Below are 21,125 nucleotides of genomic sequence, written 5' to 3'. Positions count from 1 at the left end.
ATGGATTATTCCTTAGATAGATTGGCTAAATTATATGTTTCTAAGTTTTTCAGATTGCATGGAGTGCCTGTCTCCATTATTTTAGATAGAGATCCGCGATTTACTTCTCGATTCTGGAGCAAATTGCAAGAAGCTCTAAGTACTCGGTTACACTTTAGCACTGCATTTCATCCCCAAGAAGATGGTCAATCTGAATGGGTAATACAGATCTTGGAAAATATACTTCGGTGTTGTGTACTCAAGTTTGAAAGTAACTGGGAAAGGTATTTGCCTTTGGTTGAATTTTCTTATAATAACAGTTATCAGTCTAATATCAAAATGGCATCGTATGAAGCCTTGTATGGTCACAAATGTAGAACTCCATTGTATTAGACAAAACTCAGTGAGGAAAAGTTACACGGAGTTGACTTGGTCTGAAAGACCAAGGAAAAGGTAAAAGTAATACGAGACAGTTTCAAAGTAGCCTCTAATCGTCAAAAGTCCTACGCTGATTTGAAACAAAAAGAAATAGAATTTCAAGTCAGTGACAAAGTATTCTTGAAAGTATTACCTTGGAAGAAAGTTCTTCGATTTGGTTGTAAAGGAAAATTGAGTCCATCGTTTATTGGACCATATGAGATTATAGAAAGAATTGGACCGGTTGCATATCGGTTAGCTTTACCACTAGTCTAACAGCCTGATTTTGGGCCTAGTCAGAATCGTGGTTTTGGGGCCACTAATCTGAAGTCAGAGAAAGTATTTCATTATTGATTTTAAGTTATAACATGTTTATATTAGCACATGAAAAATTTGGTGAAGTAATTTTAGTGATTACATGCTTAATTGTGAAAAAGGACTAAATCACATAAAGTGCAAAAGTGCTATTTTGATAGCTAAGGGTGTCAAATAGCTAGAGAACCTAAATTGGAGGTCTTTAAATGGCAATTGTACCCTTTAGAATAGCATGGTCTGCCATAGGAGACAAAGGTGGTCAAAAGTCAAAATTTGGTAAAATTAGGCGTTGAAATTGAATAAAATAAAACAAATAGTAAAAGTTGTCATTTTTTTCATCTCTATCTGTCTTCTCCAGTAATTTTTCTCCAAGAAAATGGCCATGGAAGCTTTAAATTTTTTTCAGCAACTTAAAGCCTTTGCAAGTAAGTGATTTGAGGGTTTTTCTTGAATATTTTTGTACTTTTGAGGTCCTTGTAACATGAGCTTTCTAGCAAGGGGGTTATTTTGCAAAATGGTTGAAAGTTTAGGGTTTTTCCATGATAGTAGACATGTTTATTTCTAAAATTTTATGGAAGAATATGAGTTAGAGTTGTGAAATAAACAACTTTTGTGAAGTAGTTTTCATGGAAACCCTAACTAAGGACCATTTTGCATAAGTTGTAAAATAGGTGATAAATGTGTGAAATACTAAGAATTTTAGGCTGCTCCTAGCATGAAAAGTATTCATCTAGGCTTGGTTAATGAGAAAATGTGATAAAAATCAATTTTCGGGTTTAGTAAAATGGTCATTTTGCAAGAGTTTAGGGGCAAAATAGTCATTTTTCCCAATTTTAAATTGTTGAGTACCTAGATTGATAGAGTGATTAAATTTGTGAATTTTTATCATTATAGATCAAGAATTACAAAATCCAGGCCTAAACCAGGGAAAAGCAAAGCTAGCGGACTAAAACCGACTAGTCACCTACATTTTGATTTTCGAGGTAAGGTGTATGTTAATAATGCAACTATATCTTTATGGTGTGCAATTGAATTGATATGGCATAAATTGTTTTAATTTTGAATATGGGAATGCATGTTGAGAAATTAGCATAGTAGAGACTTTCGTTGAACATTTGGAATAAACTTGGGTATTGGTACCTTGATATAGGGTGATTGTGTGCTAGTGTAAGACATGTCTGGGACATGCATTAGCCTCAAGATATTTACATTATGTTTGGTTGGGTGTAATAGGAATAGATTACATCCCAATTCAATGGGCCCACCACCAAACTAATGTTTGGTTGGCTATAATGCCATTACAGCCTTATTCAATTCAGCCTCTATTCCCACTAAACACGCTGAATAGCATTCGGTGCCTTACCCATAGAATAGCCATTCAGAGTGTCTCAGTTTCAATTTTACCCTTCTCCCTTCCTCACGTCTAAAGCCTCTTCTCTTTTTTGTTCTTTTTCCCATTTCCTTCCATCATTCTTAACCATATTCATCCCTAAAGTTTTAACCTTTCAGGAATTTGAATTAGGGTTTGATATTTCCCAAAATTATCTGAAAAAGGAAAATAAATTTAGGGGATTTGCACAAGGTCTGGGAAATCAAAGCATTGAAGAGGAAACCTGGAGAAGAAGAAGCCAAAAAAATCTTAGAGAAAATAGCCAAAAAAATCTTAGAGAAAATGGCCAAACAAGTTCAACCCATTATACGTAAGCATAAATGGAGGGTCAAGCTCCTCTCAGAATTCTGGTATCTTTATCAATTTTATTCATTTTTGTATCTTTTATTCTGTTAAAAAGAATGATTTTTTTCTTCAATTGTGCTGAATTCTTTTTCTTCAATTATGATTGATGGAAGAATGGGTATTTACGGTTATACTATTGAAATTCAAGCACTTTTCTTTTATGGCATTGATATGGGTTTTATCAATGCTGAAGCATGATGCCGAAGTCAAATAATGCTTTCAAAGAATTGTAAAGTGTTTGCATGCTTTGAGTTATCATACTAGGAGTTACTTTGGCTTGACTTTCAAAAATTATACTGAATTTAGTTTTGATTTTTTTTTCATATTGATAGTCCGAATAATCCGGCTTTGCTTGGGCTAAATGTGGGAGCTGGCATGCATCCACGTGAAGTTAAGGCTACGAAGACAGAATTGGGATTGGGATTTTCATCCCTTCGATCAAGTTCTTGATACAATGCTTCACGAGCTTTGCCATAATGCTCATGGTCCTCATAATGCTAGTTTTTACAAGCTTTGGGATGAGCTTAGAAAGGTCCATTTCCATTCTTTTAGATAGTCCCTAATTATTATTTTCCAGTGCCAAATGTTGTTTCATGGATGGTTCATGTCTATATTACTAATTTTCCTGTTAAGACTTGTTTAAGTTCATGCTATTGTGTTAGAACCATATAAGCCCATCAAATGAAAGATTGTGGCGTGTGAGGATCAAATCATTAAGAAAGCATTATTAGGTGTGACTGGAGGTTCTCAGGATGTGCTTATATATGGATTCACGATTAAACATTATCTATGTGGAAAAGGGAGAGCTTATGTTAGTTGAATAATTTGATTATTGGTTACAATGTATTTGAGCCCTATGTGTAACACCCCAAACCCGGCCCAAACGTTATGGCCGAACCTGACGTACCACATTGAAGTTAAAAATCCATGTTTCGTTTTAGTGCTTTAAAAACTGACTTTTGTTACGCTAACAAAGTGAATGGGAGCTGGGCACCAGGTAGGAATCCGTAACAGAGGAGGTGAGCCATGAAGGCTGCTTAAGTACCAAGCTCTTCGAATGGATCCAATCCTAGACATGCCCACAACCATTGCCACACTTGGTTATATCGATTTGAAATTTATTTAAGTGGATATCTTTGAGAAATCGGATAATCATAACGTTGTGTTGTTTGGAAAACAAGTGTCGTTTTGAAAACGAGTCCTAAGTCTAGCCCATTTATTATCAACCAGTTTAAAGTTATTAAAAATAAAATAATCCCAGAAAAGAAAGAAAATAAAGTCAAAATGGCCTTATTACAACCCAAAAATAAATAATAAATAAAGCAAACTTAATGAAACCAAACACTTATTCAAAAGCCCAAAGGCGATCGCCGTGGCCACTCTGAATCCCCTCCGGCTCCAAGTCTCCAAATCCAAGCTCACTTGCAAGGTTAAGGAAAGGGGGTGAGCTTGGAAACTCAATGTGTAACAAGTCCCTTTCAGAGCCCAAAGCAATATCAGCCTGCTGGGCCTAAGCCCAAATCCAATCTCAACATATACTGGGCCGAAGCCTTTTCATATTTCATATTTCATAACACTGGGCCGAAGCCTTTACTGTAAATGGTATAGCCTGTAGGCCCATTTCATTATCACGAGTAATGTCAATGAAAGAATGAATGCAAGCCCAATTGGGGAGACTACTCGACCCACCATCCACTACTCTCCACCCGTACCAACCAACACACCATGTGGGGAATGACTCAACCCACCCAACCAACACACCACTGGTAGCATAGCTGCTTTATCATATAACTGGAGGCCTAGCCTCTTTTAATAACTGGGGCAAAAGCCCTTTCGGTAAACTGGGGCATAAGCCCTTTTTCAATAAACTGGGGCATAAGCCCTTTTCGGTAAACTGGGGCATAAGCCCTTTTGCACTTCCTCCATCCATATAAAAACCCAACCAAATGCATTTATGAATACATCATGTGCATATCATACATATCATGTGCATATCGTACATATCACGTGCATATCATACATATCATGTGCATATCATATCAATATTGTATATCAAAATCCCATGTGTCAAGTTCATAATTAAACCCTAGGGGTATAATGGTCATTTTTACCTAGGGGCAAAACAGTCATTTTCATACTATAAGGGTAATTTCATAATTTTACCAACTATTAGAGTTTTCCATGTTCATTAACAGTTACTAACAATTCATATGTTCTAAACAGCGATTCTGGCCCATTTTTAGCGCAACCGAGTTATTGGGCCAAAAACCCCTAATGGGCCCTAATTAGCCGATTTGTCATCTAGGCCCATTTAGCCAATATTCCATAATGTTGTTACTAGCCTTAATGCACAATTTAACAGGTTTTCATTTTCTACCCGTTTTACCCAAATGGGCCTGAAAGCCCATTGGGCCCAACTTTAGCCCCTCGAGGCCAACTTATCGTAATGCCAAAAATCGTGCTCTTACCTGTTCCAATGATCCCGATCATCAACTTAGCGAATCTAACTAACCAATGAGCGTTCGCTTGCTCACAAGTCCTCGAAATGCTAGAATTTCGGCATTTTGGCTTTTCGGCATTTATCGTTTTAAGCTATGAAAAAGGGTTCGTTACACACCTGTTTTGCGATATTCCTTGACGAGATCTCCTACACGATTCCTCCTATAATAAACCGTTAATAGATCATCTCAAAATAATTGAACCAAATCGAGAACCATCTAATATCAACACTTACACATTCGGCCACCCTCCATAATGGCCTTAGGAACCTTACCTTTGCCGAAATTGATGACTAGCTCTAGCCACCCCGATGATCCAATCTAATCCAAGTCGACCCTACGCCTTACTACTCCTCCACTAAACAAACAATAAGAAGATTAAAGAAAAACCAAATAGAGCCTATACCCACATTTGGCCATCTTCTAAACTATAGGGGTTTTGGCTTTTGTCAACAGTTACCATAGGAATCGTTTAGAGTTCGAGTACTTACCATAGTCTCTCCTTTTGAATCCGTTTATGCCTAGAAGGTAAGGGAATTGGCCACTAAAAAGTGAAAAGAGAAAGAGGGTTGCTGGTCAACAAAGAATCGGCACCACCTAGTCCCCACAGATTCCAGCTTTTGCGATCTTTCGGCAGTAGTGGTGGTAAGAAAAACAATAGGTGAACGAAGGGGAGTAATGGGCTGGTTTTGGAAAAGAAAAAAGGAAGAAAAGATGAATGGGAGGAAGGTAGATTCGGCTGGAAAAGAAAAGAGAGAAAAAGACTACACCGAAAGGAGAAAATGGTACAACCTAGACCCTAAAGCCGAAAATCCCTAACTAAAACCCCTCTGTCGAAATCCCCTCTCTAATCCCCTCAATTCGGCTAAGCTCTATCCTTCTATCAAATCTCTAAAATCTATCCCCTTATCCCTCCTTAATCTATGCATCTGACTGTTTCAAACTCTCTCCCACAGAGTTCCATCCAACTTTAAACTTTAGCATGCACAAGCATAAAAATAACATTACCTTTGCCATCCCAGGGAATCGAACCCAGGTCTTCCCCCAACACTTACACGCCACCCTTATAGCTCCCTAGTGGTGTCACTTAGCCACTTTACCAAAGGCTCATTTGTGTTACATTTTACCCACAAACTTTAATAAGACCACCTATCCAAGGCCCTTAACTTCTTAAGTCCAAAATTCAAAAGTTCCACCGAGTTTTGGCCAACACATGGGCCTTCCATAAGCCCATTTACCTACTCAAATTATGAATTCCACAACCAAATACCAAATTTTAAAAACTTTACCAAAATATCGAGAATCGCGAAAAACCCGAAAATCAGGATGTTACAAGTCTACCCTCCTTAAAAAAATTTCAGCCTCGAAATTTCCCTGATCCAAACAGTTGAGGGTACTGCTGATGCAGCGCCTCTTCGGTCTCCCAAGTAGCTTCTTCCTTGCCATGGTTCCGCCAAAGTATCTTCACTAATGGGACTGACTTCCTTCTCAACAGCTTGACGTCGCGATCAAGTATTTGCACAAGTTCCTCTTGGAAAGTCAAATCCGACTGTACTTCGATTTCTGCAACTGGCACGATATGAGTTGGGTCCGAACGATATCGCCTTAGCAGGGACATATGAAAAATGTCGTGAATACGATCCAGTTCTGGAGGTAACTCTAGTTTATAAGCCACCGGCCCTATTCGCTTAATAATTCGGTAAGGCCCAATAAACCGTGGGTTCAACTTACCCTTCTTACCAAATCTCAATATCTTCTTCCAAGGTGAAACTTTCAAAAAGACCATGTCCCCTACAGCATATTCAATATCCTTACGTTTCAGATCGGCATAAAACTTTTGTCGATCAGCTACCTCCTTTAACCGATTCCTGATCACTTTAATCTTGTCTTCAGTATCTGTTACCAACTCTGGCCCAAGTACTTGCCTTTCCCCCAACTCTGCCCAACAAGTAGGCGAACGACACCTTCGCCCATATAGTGCCTCATAAGGAGCCATCTGAATAATTGCTTGGTAACTGTTGTTATACGCGAACTCCGCAAATGGCAAATAGTCCTCCCAGCTGCCCCTAAACTCAATAACACAACCTCTCAACATGTCTTCTAGAATTTGAATGACCCTGTCTGACTGCCCATCCGATTGAGGGTGAAAAGCCGTACTGAAATCCAATCGCGTTCCCAACGCCTCATGCAACTTCTGCCAAAACCGAAATGTAAACCTTGGGTCTCAGTTAGAAATTATCGATACTGGCACTCCATGCAACCGCACGATCTCCGCCACATACAACTTGGCCAGCTTCTGAAGTGAGTAATCGGTTCGGACAGGTATGAAATGGGCAGATTTCGTGAGCCTATCCATAATTACCCAAACCAAATCCTTCTTAGAAGGTGTCAATGGCAACCCACTTACAAAATCCATAGTTACCCTTTCCCACTTCCAAAGTGGTATCTTTACTAGTTGTAACAATCTTGAAGGCATTTGATGCTCGGCCTTCACTTGTTGACATGTCAAACATCTCCCCACAAATTCGGTCACTTCTCGCTTAAGCCCAGGCCACCAATATAGCTCTCGCAAGTCTCGATACAACTTACTCCCTCCTGGATGCATAGCACAAGGTCCATTATGTGCCTCTTTCAAGATCATCAATCTCAAGTCGAAGTCCTTCAGCATACAAATTCTTCCTTGAAATCAAAGAACTCCCTCACCATTTAACCCAAAGTCTGGATTCTCCCCCTTCTCCACTTGTTGAAACCGAGAAACCAACCACTCATCTTCCAACTGTTGCTTCTTAATCTGTTCTACCCAAGTCGGTCTCACTTGTAACTCTGCCAATAAGCTTCCATCATCATACAAACTTAGACGAGCAAAGATTGCATTCAACTCTGCCACAGCCCTTCGACTTAACGCATCAGCCACAACATTTGCCTTACCTGGATGGTACTCAATCGAACAGTCATAGTCCTTTAACAACTCTATCCACCTTCGCTGTCTAAGATTCAGCTTCTTTTGAGTCAGTAAGTACTTAAGACTCTTTTGATCCGTATAGATAATGCATCTCTCCCCATTCAAGTAATGCCTCCATATCTTAAGCGCAAAGATCACCGCTGCCAACTCCAAGTATGCGTAGGATAGTTCACCTCGTGAGGCTTAAGCTGTCGTGAAGCATAAGCGACCACGTTTCCTTCTTGCATCAATATGCAACCTAAACCTACATGTGACGCGTCACTATACACAGTGAAATCCTTACCAGACTCTGGCTGAATCAACACTGGTACTTCTGTCAAGACCTTCTTCAGCTTCTCCAAAGCCTCTTGCTGCTTATTCCTCCACACGAAAGGTGCTCCCTTCCTTATAAGTTTCATTAACGGTGCTGCAACACAGAAAATCCTTCCACGAATCTCCGATAATAACCTGCCAACCCTAGAAACTTCGGATCTCTGTTACCAACTTTGGTGGCTTCCATTCCAGAATTGCCTCAATCTTTCGAAGGTCCACCTTGATCCCCTCAGCAGACACAACATGCCCTAAGAAAGTGACTTCCTTCAGCCAAAACTCGCACTTACTAAACTTTGCATAAAGTTGCTTTTCCCTTAGCACTTGCAGCACAACACGAAGATGCTCATCATGCTTCTCTTCCATTTCCGAATACACCAAGATATCGTCAATAAAAACGACTACGAATCGATCCAAGTATGGCTGGAACACCCGATTCATTAAATCCATGAATGCTACCGGTGCATTAGTTAAACTAAAAGGCATTACCAGAAACTCGTAATGACCATATCGAGTCCTGAATGTCGTCTTATAAATATCCACTTCTTTAACTCTCAACTGATGATATCCTGACCGAAGGTCGATCCTAGAAAATACCGAGGCTCCTCTTAGTTGATCGAACAGATCGTCGATTCTTGGTAACGGATACTTGTTCTTGATGGTTAGTTTATTCAACTGCCGATAGTCAATACACATCCGCATAGTCCCATCTTTCTTCTTTACGAACAACACTGGTGCACCCCACGGGGAAACACTTGGTCTTATAAACCCTCTATCCAACAGTTCTTGAATTTGAGCTTTCAATTCTACCAACTCCTTTCGTGCCATCCTATAAGGCGCAATGGACACAGGAGCTGTTCCAGGTAACAGGTCGATTCCGAACTCGACTTCTCTGTTCGGGGGTAATCTAGGAAGTTCCTCTGGGAATACATCTTGAAATTCCTTCATGGTCCTAACCGACTCTACCGTTACCTCCTCCAGTTCAGTTTGACTTACAAAAGCCAAGTACACCACACAACCTTTCCGCATCAACTTCTCAGCGCTTAAAGCCGAAACAACATTGGACAAATAATTCCTTCGTTCCCCTATGACCATTATCTCCTCATCTTTGGCAGTTCTTAGTACCATTCTTTCTGCAGCACAATCCAACGTCACCTTATGCATAGTTAGCCAGTCCATTCCCAAGATAAGATCAAAATCCCCAAATGGCAGTTCCATCGAATCTCCTTCAAAAATCTTACCTTGTGTCTCTAAAGGCACCGCCCTAAAGAGTTTATCTACCTTAACTGAGTGTTCTAAAGCACTTATCATCGATACCCCACTCACAGTCTCCTCAGTAAGAACACCCAATTCCCTCGATACATCACAAGCAACATACTAGTGAGTGGAACCCACATCAATCAAAGTAGTGTAAGGCTTTCTATGAATGAAGAACGTACCGGTTATAACATCAGGAGCGTCACCCTCTTCATGATGTCGTGCAGCATAAACCAATGCCAGCTGTCAAGCTTCAGCATGTCCAGCACCCCTGCCAGGTGCCCCATGTCCTCGTCCATTTCCATAGCCACATCTACCTTGCCCACGACCTCCCTGTGGCAGTGGTCCTCCTCACTGTGGTTGGACATCCCTTTGCTCTGCAGCTAGTTCCTGAGCTATTCTCTGAGGACACTCTCTAAACTTATGCTCCTTGGACCCATATCGAAAACATGCTCCAGTTCGCTTCCAGCAGTCCCCCATATGCACCTTACCACAGTCCCTGCAAGCCTGCGGTCTAAAAGTTTTTACTGGAACTGCTCGAACCGATTCCTCCGTCCTTGCTCTTTTAACATTCTGATTCGTAGCATTTGAGAGTCTAAAATCCCTCTTAAACCTAGGTCGATCCTTCTCACGATTCTATCGCTCAGTCTGCTTTACCTCCTCGACTATCTTAGCCTTCTCCACCAATGCAGCAAAATCACGCTCCCTCTGTGGAGCTATCAATATCCTAAGCTCATTGTGGAGGCCATCACCAAATCGTACACTGTGCTCATATTCAGTCGCAACAACCCCACTGGCGTATCGACTCAGCCTCAAAAATTCTGCCTCATACTCCGCAACAGTCTTATTACCCTGAGTCAGATTCAAAAATTCCTTTCGACGGGCATCCACATAACTAGCTCCAACATACCTCCCCTTAAAAGCAGTTTTGAACAATTCCCAGGTTACTCGCTCAATTGGGGTACTCTCCCTTACAGTGATCCACCATCGGTATGCCTCGTCACGTAGTAGCGACACAGCTCCCTTCAGCTTTTGCTCCACAGAGCAATCTAGATCGTCCATGATTCATTATGTTGCCTCTACCCAATTTCATCCACATTTGGGGCTACTCCAGACACGCCCCTAAAAACTTCTGCTTCGTTGGCCCGAAGTCGCTCGGAGATGGATCCCCTATTTACTGTCCCAGTGCTAGCTCCAGCAACTCTTTCTAAAACCCTTAACATGGCTTGGGACAAAGCATCATCCCCCGCAGCCCGATCATAAGACCCAGTCTCTATTGCCTGTGGCACAGATGCCTCCTCAACTGGCTATGCCCTGAGGATGAAGATTCAGCTTGCACCCTTCCGCGACCACGTCCGCGGCCTCGTCCACGAGTTCCTCTTGTTCTCATATTGACTTATCTGATTACGAATTTTATGATATTAGTATAATGTTCAATTGTTTATTACGAGATGTCTTATGGAAATATAACAGTTCAAGGATTGTTTTCGCATCGTCGTAGCCTAGTTACAGTTTCATTCCTACTGTTTTTCAGTTCTACCCTATCTAAAGTATCATAGTAGGGTCTCAGTTCTATTTATAGCATTATATCAATATCACATAATGTAAAGAGAGTATACTTACAGACTTGGTGCCGGGGATTCAGAGCCACTTCATTCTCCAATCCAAAAACCACAAACCATGTATTTAATCAAAAAAAAAGATTTTCTTAAAATTTGAAAAAACACCTTTGTTTTGAAATTCTTGATTTTAGACCCGTTTTAAAAAAAACCCAGAAAAACTTAAACCATTTTATCATGTATACATTTATAAAACATTTTTGAGAAGATCCTTTCAAAACTATTTCCAAAAATACCCTTCTTGGTAATTTTTTTTAAAAAGTTTTTCGGACCCGATCCATAGCCGAGTTGTCGTAACCGGGCTCTGATACCACTAAATGTAACACTCCAAACCCAGCCCAGGCATTATGTCTGAATCTGATGTGCCACATTGAAGTTAAAAATCCATGTTTCATTTTAGTGCTTTAAAAACTGACTTTTGTTACGCTAACAAAGTGAATGGGAGCTGGGCACCAGGTAGGAATCCGTAATAGAGGAGGTGAGCCATGAAGGCTGCTTAAGTACCAAGCTCTTCGAATGGATCCAATCCTAGACATGCCCACAACCATTGCCACACTTGGTTATATTGATTTGAAATTTATTTAAGTGGATATCTTTGAGAAATCGGATAATCGTAACGTTGTGTTGTTTGGAAAACAAGTGTCGTTTTGAAAACGCATCCTAAGTCTAACCCATTTATTATGAACCAGTTTAAAGTTATTAAAAATAAAATAATCCCTGAAAAGAAAGAAAATAAAGTCAAAATGGCCTTATTACAACCCAAAAATAAATAATAAATAAAGCAAACTTAATGAAACCAAAAACTTATTCAAAAGCCCAAAGGCGATCACCGTGGCCACTCTAAATCCCCTCCGGCTCCAAGTCCCCAAATCAAGGCTCACCTGCAAGGTTAAGGAAAGGGGGTGAGTTTGGAAACTCAATGTGTAACAAGCCCCTTTCAGAGCCCAAAGCAATATCAGCCTGCTGGGCCTAAGCCCAAATCCAATCTCAACATATACTAGGCTGAAGCCTTTTCATATTTCATATTTCATAACACTAGGCCGAAGCCTTTACTGTAAATGGTATGGCCCGTAGGTCCATTTCATTATCACGAGTAATGTCAATGAAAGAATGAATGCAAGCCCAATTGGGGAGACTACTCGACCCACCATCTACTACTCTCCACCCGTACCAACCAACACACCATGTGGGGAATGACTCAACCCATCCAACCAACACACCACTGGCAGCATAGCTGCTTTATCATATAACTGGAGGCCTAGCCTCTTTTAATAATTGGGGCAAAAGCCCTTTTGGTAAACTGGAGCATAAGCCCTTTTGCACTTCCTCCATCCATATAAAAACCCAACCAAATGCATTTATGAATACATCATGTGCATATCATACATATCATGTGCATATCATACATACCATGTGCATATCATACATATCATGTGCATATCATATCAATATTGTATATCAAAATACCATGTGTCAAGTTCATAATTAAACCCTAGGGGTATAATGGTCATTTTTACCTAGGGGCAAAATAGTCATTTTCATACTATAAGGGTAATTTCATAATTTTACCAACTATTAGATTTTTCCATGTTCATTAACAGTTACTAACAATTCATATGTTCTAAACAGCGATTCTGGCCCATTTTTAGCGCAACCGAGTTATTGGGCCAAAAACCCCTAATTGGCCCTACTTAGCCGATTTGTCATCTAAGCCCATTTAGCCTATATTCCATAATGTTGTTACTAGCCTTAATGCGCAATTTAACAGGTTTTCATTTTCTACCCATTTTACCCAAATGGGCCCGAAAGCCTATTGGGCCCAACTTCAGCCCCTCGAGGCCCAACTTACCGTAATGGCAAAAATCATGCCCTTACCTGTTCCAATGATCCCGATCATCAACATAGTGAATCTAACTAACCAATGAGCAGTCGTTTGCTCACAAGTCCTCGAAATGCCAAAATTTCAGCATTTCGGCTTTTCGACATTTATCGTTTTAAGCTATGAAAAAGGGTTCGTTACACACCTGTTTTGCGATATTCCTCGACGAGATCTCCTACACGATTTCTCCTATAATCAACCGTTAATAGATCAGCTCACAATAATTGAACCAAATCGAGAACCATTTAATGTCAACACTTACACATTCGGCCACCCTCCATAATGGCCTTAGGAACCTTACCTTTGCCGAATTTGATGACTAGCTCTAGCCACCCTGATGATCCAAACTAATCCAAGTCGACCCTACGCCTTCCTGCTCCTCCACTAAACAAACCATAAAAAGATTAAAGAAAAACCAAATAGAGCCTATACCCACATTCGGCCATCTCCTAAACTATAGGGGTTTCAGTTTTTGTCAACAGTTACCATAGGAATCGTTTAGAGTTCGAGTACTTACCATAGTCTCTCCTCTTGAATCCGTTTATGCCTATAATATAAGGGAATTGGCCACTAAAAAGTGAAAAGAGAAAGAGGGTTGGTGGTCAACAAAGAATCGGCACCACCTAGTCTCCATAGATTCTGGCTTTTGCGGTCTTTCGGCAGTAGTGATGGTAAGAAAAACAATAGGTGAACGAAGGGGAGTAGTGGGCTGGTTTTGGAAAGGAAAAATGGAAGAAAAGATGAATGGGTGGAAGGTAGATTCGGCTGGAAAAGAAAAGAGAGAAAAAGACTACACCAAAAGGAGAAAACGGAACAACCTAGACCCTAATGCTGAAAATCCCTAACTAAAACCCATCTGTCGGAATCCCCTCTCTAATCCCCTCAATTCGGCTAAGCTCTATCCTTCTATCAAATCCCTAAAATCTCTCCCCTTATCCCTCCTTAATCCATGCATCTGACTATTTCAAACTCTCTCCCACAGAGTTCCATCTAGCTTTATACTCTAGCATGCACAAGCATAAAAATAACATTACCTTTGCCATCCCAGAGAATCGAACCCAGGTCTTCCCCCAACACTTACACGCCACCCTTATAGCTCCTTAGTGGCGTCACTTAGCCACTTTACCAAAGGCTCATTTGTGTTACATTTTACCCACAAACTTTAATAAGACCACCTCTCTAAGGCCCCTAACTTCTTAAGTCCAAAATTCAAAAATTCCACTGGGTTTTGGCCAACACATGGGCCTTCCATAAGCCCATATACCTACTCAAATTATGAATTCCACAACCAAATACCAAATTTTAAAAACTTTACCAAAATATCGAGAATCGCGAAAAACCCAAAAATCAGGATGTTACACTATGTTAGTTTTAATCCATTTAGGATGCATGTCTTACTTGGAAAATTGGACTGATCTTTGCTCAATCAGTGTTCCTTCTGCATGTTTCCTCATTGTTGTCTATTTTCTTGTGTTTCTGGAATTATTACAATTAAATAGGGGTTAGTTAAGGTTTTAAGAAATGCATCTTTATTTTTATCTTAGGTATCATAAAGATCTTGATATATGAAGATAATTCGGAGAATCTATATGTAAGTAGCACATGTTGGTTTTAATGTCTTGGTGGTGACAGCACCATTAGGGATGCGCTTAGTCCTATACAAGCAGCTGCAATGGCTACTGAAAGGAGATTGCAGGATGATATTTGCTGTGGTTCCCATTGCTCTCACATTACTGGGGATGAAGAAAGCTGTGCTGATACTTTGCAGGATCATTTGGACTTGGATCAAGGAGGAGAGAGATTGAGTATCAATGATGTTTCCAGCAGACATGCTTTTGGTAGACTCTCTCTTAAACGAAGCCATGGGCAAGATAAACCAGAATCTAGCTTTGTAGATTTAACTACCCCTCATGTATCTAGATATTCTATCAATGAAGGTGCCAAATCTCCTAAACGAAGTTGTAAATCCAATAACCTTATACCTCACTAATCTAGTTCAAGTGCCACTTCTTCTGCCCCCAAGCTTAATGATGATTCTCCAGAAAATCAAGGAGTAATTGCGGTGTGGGAATGCCAATCATGCACTTTATTGAATCCAGTAAGTGTTTCATGCACCAATATCATTTCATTCAAATACTTTTCTTATAAAGGGATATCATATTGTTTAACACATATGTTCATGTTTTATATTGAATTTTATGTGCTGAAACATTTTGATATTTATATTGATAATGTTCACGCTGGCATGCTTGGTCTTGTTTTTGAGTTGTATATGCTTATCCTGTATGGTATTTGGCCCACATATTTTTCACTTTGGTTGTTCTTAATAATCATGAATTTGTGCTTTTTGAACTCCACAGGCCATGATATATTAATATTGGTATGGACCATGTTTGTTTTTTTTTTTTACAGTAACAGATGCTTTGTGTTACTTGTTTGCCTCCTGAACTGGAGATATATATATATATGTAATGCCCACTATTGGAAATTTAATGCTCACTATTGGAAACTTACTTTGCATATCATTGATGTGAAAACATTGCAGCCATTAGCCCCAATATGCAAGCTTTGTTGCATGGAAAGGCCCAGAGACATTGGCACCAAGTACAAAATTTTGGTCCTGCAAGTTTTGCACCTTGGAAAACAGTGTGAAACTGGATAAATGCTCAGCATGTGACCAATGGAGATATTCACATGGTGCTCCTATATCAACTCCAGCTCCCAATATTGGTACATGAGAAGTAATATCTCATCAATGCCAATTTGCTTCATCTTATTTAAGTCGGTTGATTTTTCCTTGTTAGTGCTCGTGTTACCAATGATAGGGAGCATTTTCAATAGTTGTTTTGGTTGCTTATTACAATGCCTTTTTTTTTTGTCTTGGCAGCCCTTTTTTTATTCATCGTTTGGATGCTATTAAAATGTTCTATTGATCAGAGTGATGGGGGGTGGATCTGGGTAGAATCACATTTTGGGGCAAACTGATGATGTTATTTCGTAATCTTTTCAATGAAAATACCAGCTCCTACCATACACCTATTTGTTGTCTTATTCATGTACAATTTCTCTTTTCTTCCCCTTTTTTTTAGTGGCTGAATTAAATATGAGAACTATGGGAAACTGAATAGAATATTTAAGGATATCAAGTTATCTCATTAACGCATTACTTTAACCTAGGGATGGATTGCAACACCTCTGCACATTCAATCATGTCCTTCTACAATGGCGATTTCTAGAGAAAAAAATATTGTAGTATTCCAATCTTATAGAGAATGATTTCTAGAGAAAAAATATTTTATTATCTCATTAACGATTTCTAGAGAAAAAATATTGTATTATTCCAATCTTGAAAATTATTCGAGGAACATTCCCAAGAACATATGAATATTATGTTTGGATGTGAAATATAATTCTCAAGTTATTTTTAACTTCTTATATTTTATTTTTTATTATAGAATAATCAAATTATATGTTTCACTAATGATATTTTAGCACATTATGTAGTGTAGTTTAAAAATAATAAAGTAGATTATATATTATTTTTATAGTATTATATATTATGTTTTTTTAATTCATATAATAATAATTATATTAAGAATTTTATTAGAATATATATTATTTTATTAAATTATATTTAGTAATAATTATGTTAAAATATGATTAAATTATTTATTATTTTTATTAATTTTTTTAATAATAATCTTATTAAAATTTAATAATAATACAATAATCATCTACATAAAAAAATTCTGCTAAGGGTATTCTGGTCATTTTAGTTTTTTTTCTTATTCTATTACAACATCATTCCATTCAACCAAACACAAGAATACTATTACAGTTCTATTCCATTCCATTCAACCAAACAATTGAATTACTGATTACAGCTCTATTCCATTACATCTCTATTCAATTATAACTCTATTCTATTACAGTGAACCAAACGTACCATTAAGTGAGTTTTTACATGTCTAGGACATGCATCGGCATTGAGACGAGAGCTATTGTAAGACATGTTTGGGACATGCATCAGCCTCGGGATAGACAAGCTAGTGTAAGACCTATCTGGGACATGGCGTCGACATCTTAACCCATGTTAGGGCTATTGAGTAATCGGTAGTATTCCAAATGATTTATATCGAAATGAGAAAAGTTATGATCATGTGATGAGTGGTACAAGTACCTAATTGAAATGTATAAGATATGGGTTCAATGTATACAATACAAGTTGTATTGGATGGTGATGAGTAAGTTGTATTTACATCAACTTATGGTGTTCATGAATGAGATATGAAAGGTTATGAGCATACTGCCTTATGATAAGTAGTTGTTGTTTATTTTCATGCAACTTACTAAGCTTTATGCTTACCCCGTTTCTTTCCATTTTCTTATAGTGCTGCCTAATTAGCTTATGGATCAACAGACGTCGGAGGCATCAATCACACTGTCAATCGAAGCACTTGGTATAGTTAGATCTTTTATTTTGATTATGGCATGTATAGGATCTTGGCTTTTGAGTTTTGTATCATTGTTAATTGGCCAAATGTGTTGGCTTAATCTAATACTTGATTTGTTTTGTATAAGGCCATGGAGAAAGGATAATATTGAAAATCATTATATGAATGCAAAAATAGTCATTCATGAATGTGAAGTTGTTGGCATGGTTGAATATAGGAAATGTACATAGGCCTTAGATATGGTTGTTTGGTTGAAAAATCATATTAAGTTAGACTTGGTATGTTGGTTGGTATTAAATTTGTGTTTCAGGGTGGCAAAGGGCTTGGTAGATAGCCTTATATTGTCCACACGGGTAGACAGACAGGCGTGTGTCTAGGCCATGTGTGACACACAACTAGCACCATGGGCGTGTTGTCCGACCGTGTGTCCCCTGAACGTAAAAATTTCAAGTCAGTATGCATGGTAGTAAACACATGGGTAGAGACACGGTCGTGTGTCTCAGCCGTGTGGAGGACAATGCCTCTGGCCACGGGCATGTGCCTTGGCCATGAGCCCTAAATTGGATGCTGACGTCAGAAATAAAATGTTAAGGTTTTTAGACACGGGCTAGGACACGGGCGTGTCATGGCCGTGTGAGGGACACGGGCATGTGCCAGGCAATGTGAAAACCCCTGTAGGTTCGAATTGAAAAATAAATCTACACAGACATAGGACACGGGCGTGTCCCTAGGTGCTTAGGCCGTGTGTGCCACACGAGCCATTAGCACGGCCATGTCATAGTGGCCACATGGGCGTGTTGCCCTTCCACACGAGCATGTTGTAACATCCCGAAATAGGGCCTAAACAGAACAGTGGTTGTGAAACCAAAAATCTGAGGTAGAAAATTTTATTTTATTATTATTTTGAGGTTCATGATATGATTGCATGATTGTGTGAAAATTTCATGATGAAATTCTATGCATAAAGTGCTTAAGTTGAGATTAGGGACTAAATCGAATAATTTGCAAAACTTGCATTCTAGAAGTTTTTAGTATGAAATTGCTTTGGAATATTAATTAGGAGGGTTTAAATAACAATTTGAGCAATTTCTAAGTTCATGGACAAAATAGGACATGGATGGAATTTTTGAAAGTTTAATAACGAAGGGCATTTTGGTCATTTGAATATTAAATGAAATAAAAAGGGAAACATAACACAAAATTCATCATCTTCTTCATTAGCACGAAATTTCAAGGGTTATCCATAGCTAGGGTTTGTTTCAAGCTTTCAAGCTCCATAGTAAGTGATTCTAAGCCTCGTTTTTAATGTTCTTTACGTTTTCGGAGTCCCGATAGCTCGATAAAGCTTATGTTAGCAATAATTTAAGTTAGGGTTCATATTTGGAAAAGTACCCATATGTGAAAAGTGTTTATTTTGATGTTTATAATATGAGGTTTTAAATTATGTTAGACAACTTGTGCTACTCGGTTTTAAGTGAAAATGAATAAAAGGGCTTAATCGGTAAAAATACCTAATAGTCATAAGTACATGTTAGAGTGTGAATTTGATGTTTTCATAGAAGGGAAAAATGATCAGCGTGTCATAAAACATAGGAAAATAGGATGAATTTTAAATTACGAGCCTTGGGGAAAAAGTGAAAATATGTGAAAGTTTAGGGGCAAAAATGTAATTTTTCCAAAGTTTGTGTCAAGGACTGTTTTGATAAATGTGAATATTAAATTAGTTAAATTTGCTATTATAGATCAAGAAGAGAGAAATTCGGGAGTAGATCGGGAAAAGAAAAAGTAAAGGACTAAATTGTAAAGTTTAGTCACATTTTGTATCGAGGTAAGTTTACAGTAAATAAATGCAATATTATTTTATTTTACATTATTATTGTCAATTTCCAGCATTTATATACTTATTTTCTTTGAATATTTAAAGTTGAATTAATGGAGAAGTGACAGAGAAAAAGCATTAGGAAGCCCCGTTTGAACTTTAGAAATGTTAGGATATTGGGGTTGACAGGACAGGACAGGACAGAAATGAGCCATGTAAGTCCATATCAGTTATATGGCTTTGGAGACAGGAATGAGCCATGTAAGCCCATATTATATATATATGGCATTGGAGACAGGAATAATTCATGTAAGTCCATGTCGAACACATGGCATTGGTAGGATATTGATTGACAGGAACGACCCTAGTATCCTTAGTATTCTGAGTGGTTCAACGCGTCATTGTACACGTTAAATTACAGTGAATTATCAGAAAAAGGGAAGGTAGATTATATTTATGAATAGTGAAAGGTCAGGTAAGAAAGAAGGTAAGTGAGTAAAGAAGAAGGTAGAAAATGAGAAGTAAAGAAAGTTTATGAGGTTAGGTGACATTATGTATAATTATTCATTATGTTGAATGTTGTAATTTATTTTCCTGTAAGCTTACTAAGCCTAGTGCTTACTCTCTGTATTTTCTTTTTCTTATAGTTTTTATCAAGCCACTCGAGGATCAAAGGAAACGTCGGAGACCCGATCACACTATCGAAGAAATCACATTGGTATAGTTAGACGTTTCGTTTTGTGTATGGCATGCATAGGAAATTGGTTTTTTTTATATGATATGATCAATGAATGATGTGTAAATACTTGCAAGTGATTAGCTAATAGAGTGGCTGATGATATACATGTTTAATAGTATGTATGATTAAGTAGTAACTATCACATGAAAACTAAGAAAAATGTGAAAGTAACTTAAAAATAGATTCAAGTATCAGAAATAACGGGATTTTGAAAAATCACAAGATATTGTAGACACATGGGCTGGTGGTGAATAATATATTAAATTAAAGCTCGTTGTGTCTATTTTCATATGGAATAAGCAAAATAGGTAAAGGTTTTGTATTTTATAGGGTATCTGAGTTTTGGTGAAATAGGGCCAGAGCGATTTCTGGATCCCCTGTTCCAATTTTAGAAATTCACCATAAATTTTAAAAACATAATTAGGTGGTGTACTTTATATGGTTAGAGTCCTTATTGAATCTAGTTTTAATAGAAACAAACAGTATAGTCATATAATTTTTGTACAGAGAGAAAAGTGGTTCGTAGTAAGTAGAGGCTAGTGTAGTCAAATTCTGAAATAGGGGTAACTTTAACTAATAAACTATACTAATTGGATAAGTAAAAAATTGTAGAAAAAAATTTGTAGATAGATATATGAGTCTAGTTTCAGGAAAAATTTACGGATCTTAATTTTGAGTTTTGAAACTCGAGAAATGAATTTTTAAACAACCATGACGCAGAAAAATAGTTTATTCTAAAAATTAAAATAAGTGGTTTAGAGTTGTTTAAAAGGTAAGATAAGTTTAGTAAGACCTCAACCTTGACTCCGGTAATTGTTTCGGGCGTGGGGGTGTTACATTTATTGGTATCAGAGTAGGTTTAGTCAGTTCTCGAAACAGTTTGTGTGAGTAAAAGTCTAGCTATACATGTCATACCTGTATTTTGATAGTGTGACGACTCCTGATGATTTTTAGATATTTTGTTTTATAGTAATGGATCCCGAGCGAGCTAGTGATGATGATGTAGAAAGTAATGCGCCTACTCCCGCGGAAGGGGCAGCGCCATCTGAGAATAGGCCAGTAACAGTTAATTAGGGATGAGTGACTCGAGAAGCTCTCTTCCAAGCTTTGAATGATTTGTTTGCCGAGTTCGTTCGTACGAAT

At 38.3% G+C, this 21,125-nt stretch overlaps 1 pseudogene; it reads left to right on the top strand.

Moving 5' to 3' along the window:
- On the top strand, window positions 1–14,960 carry LOC121230530 (uncharacterized; annotated as a pseudogene).
- The last annotated feature ends 6,165 nt before the right edge of the window (window positions 14,961–21,125 follow it).

Source organism: Gossypium hirsutum, chromosome A06, assembly GCF_007990345.1.
Source record: "Gossypium hirsutum isolate 1008001.06 chromosome A06, Gossypium_hirsutum_v2.1, whole genome shotgun sequence".
Taxonomy (NCBI): Eukaryota; Viridiplantae; Streptophyta; class Magnoliopsida; order Malvales; family Malvaceae; genus Gossypium; species Gossypium hirsutum.
The sequence above is the reverse complement of the archived record's forward strand: the minus strand, read 5'-3'. Positions and strand labels throughout refer to the sequence as shown.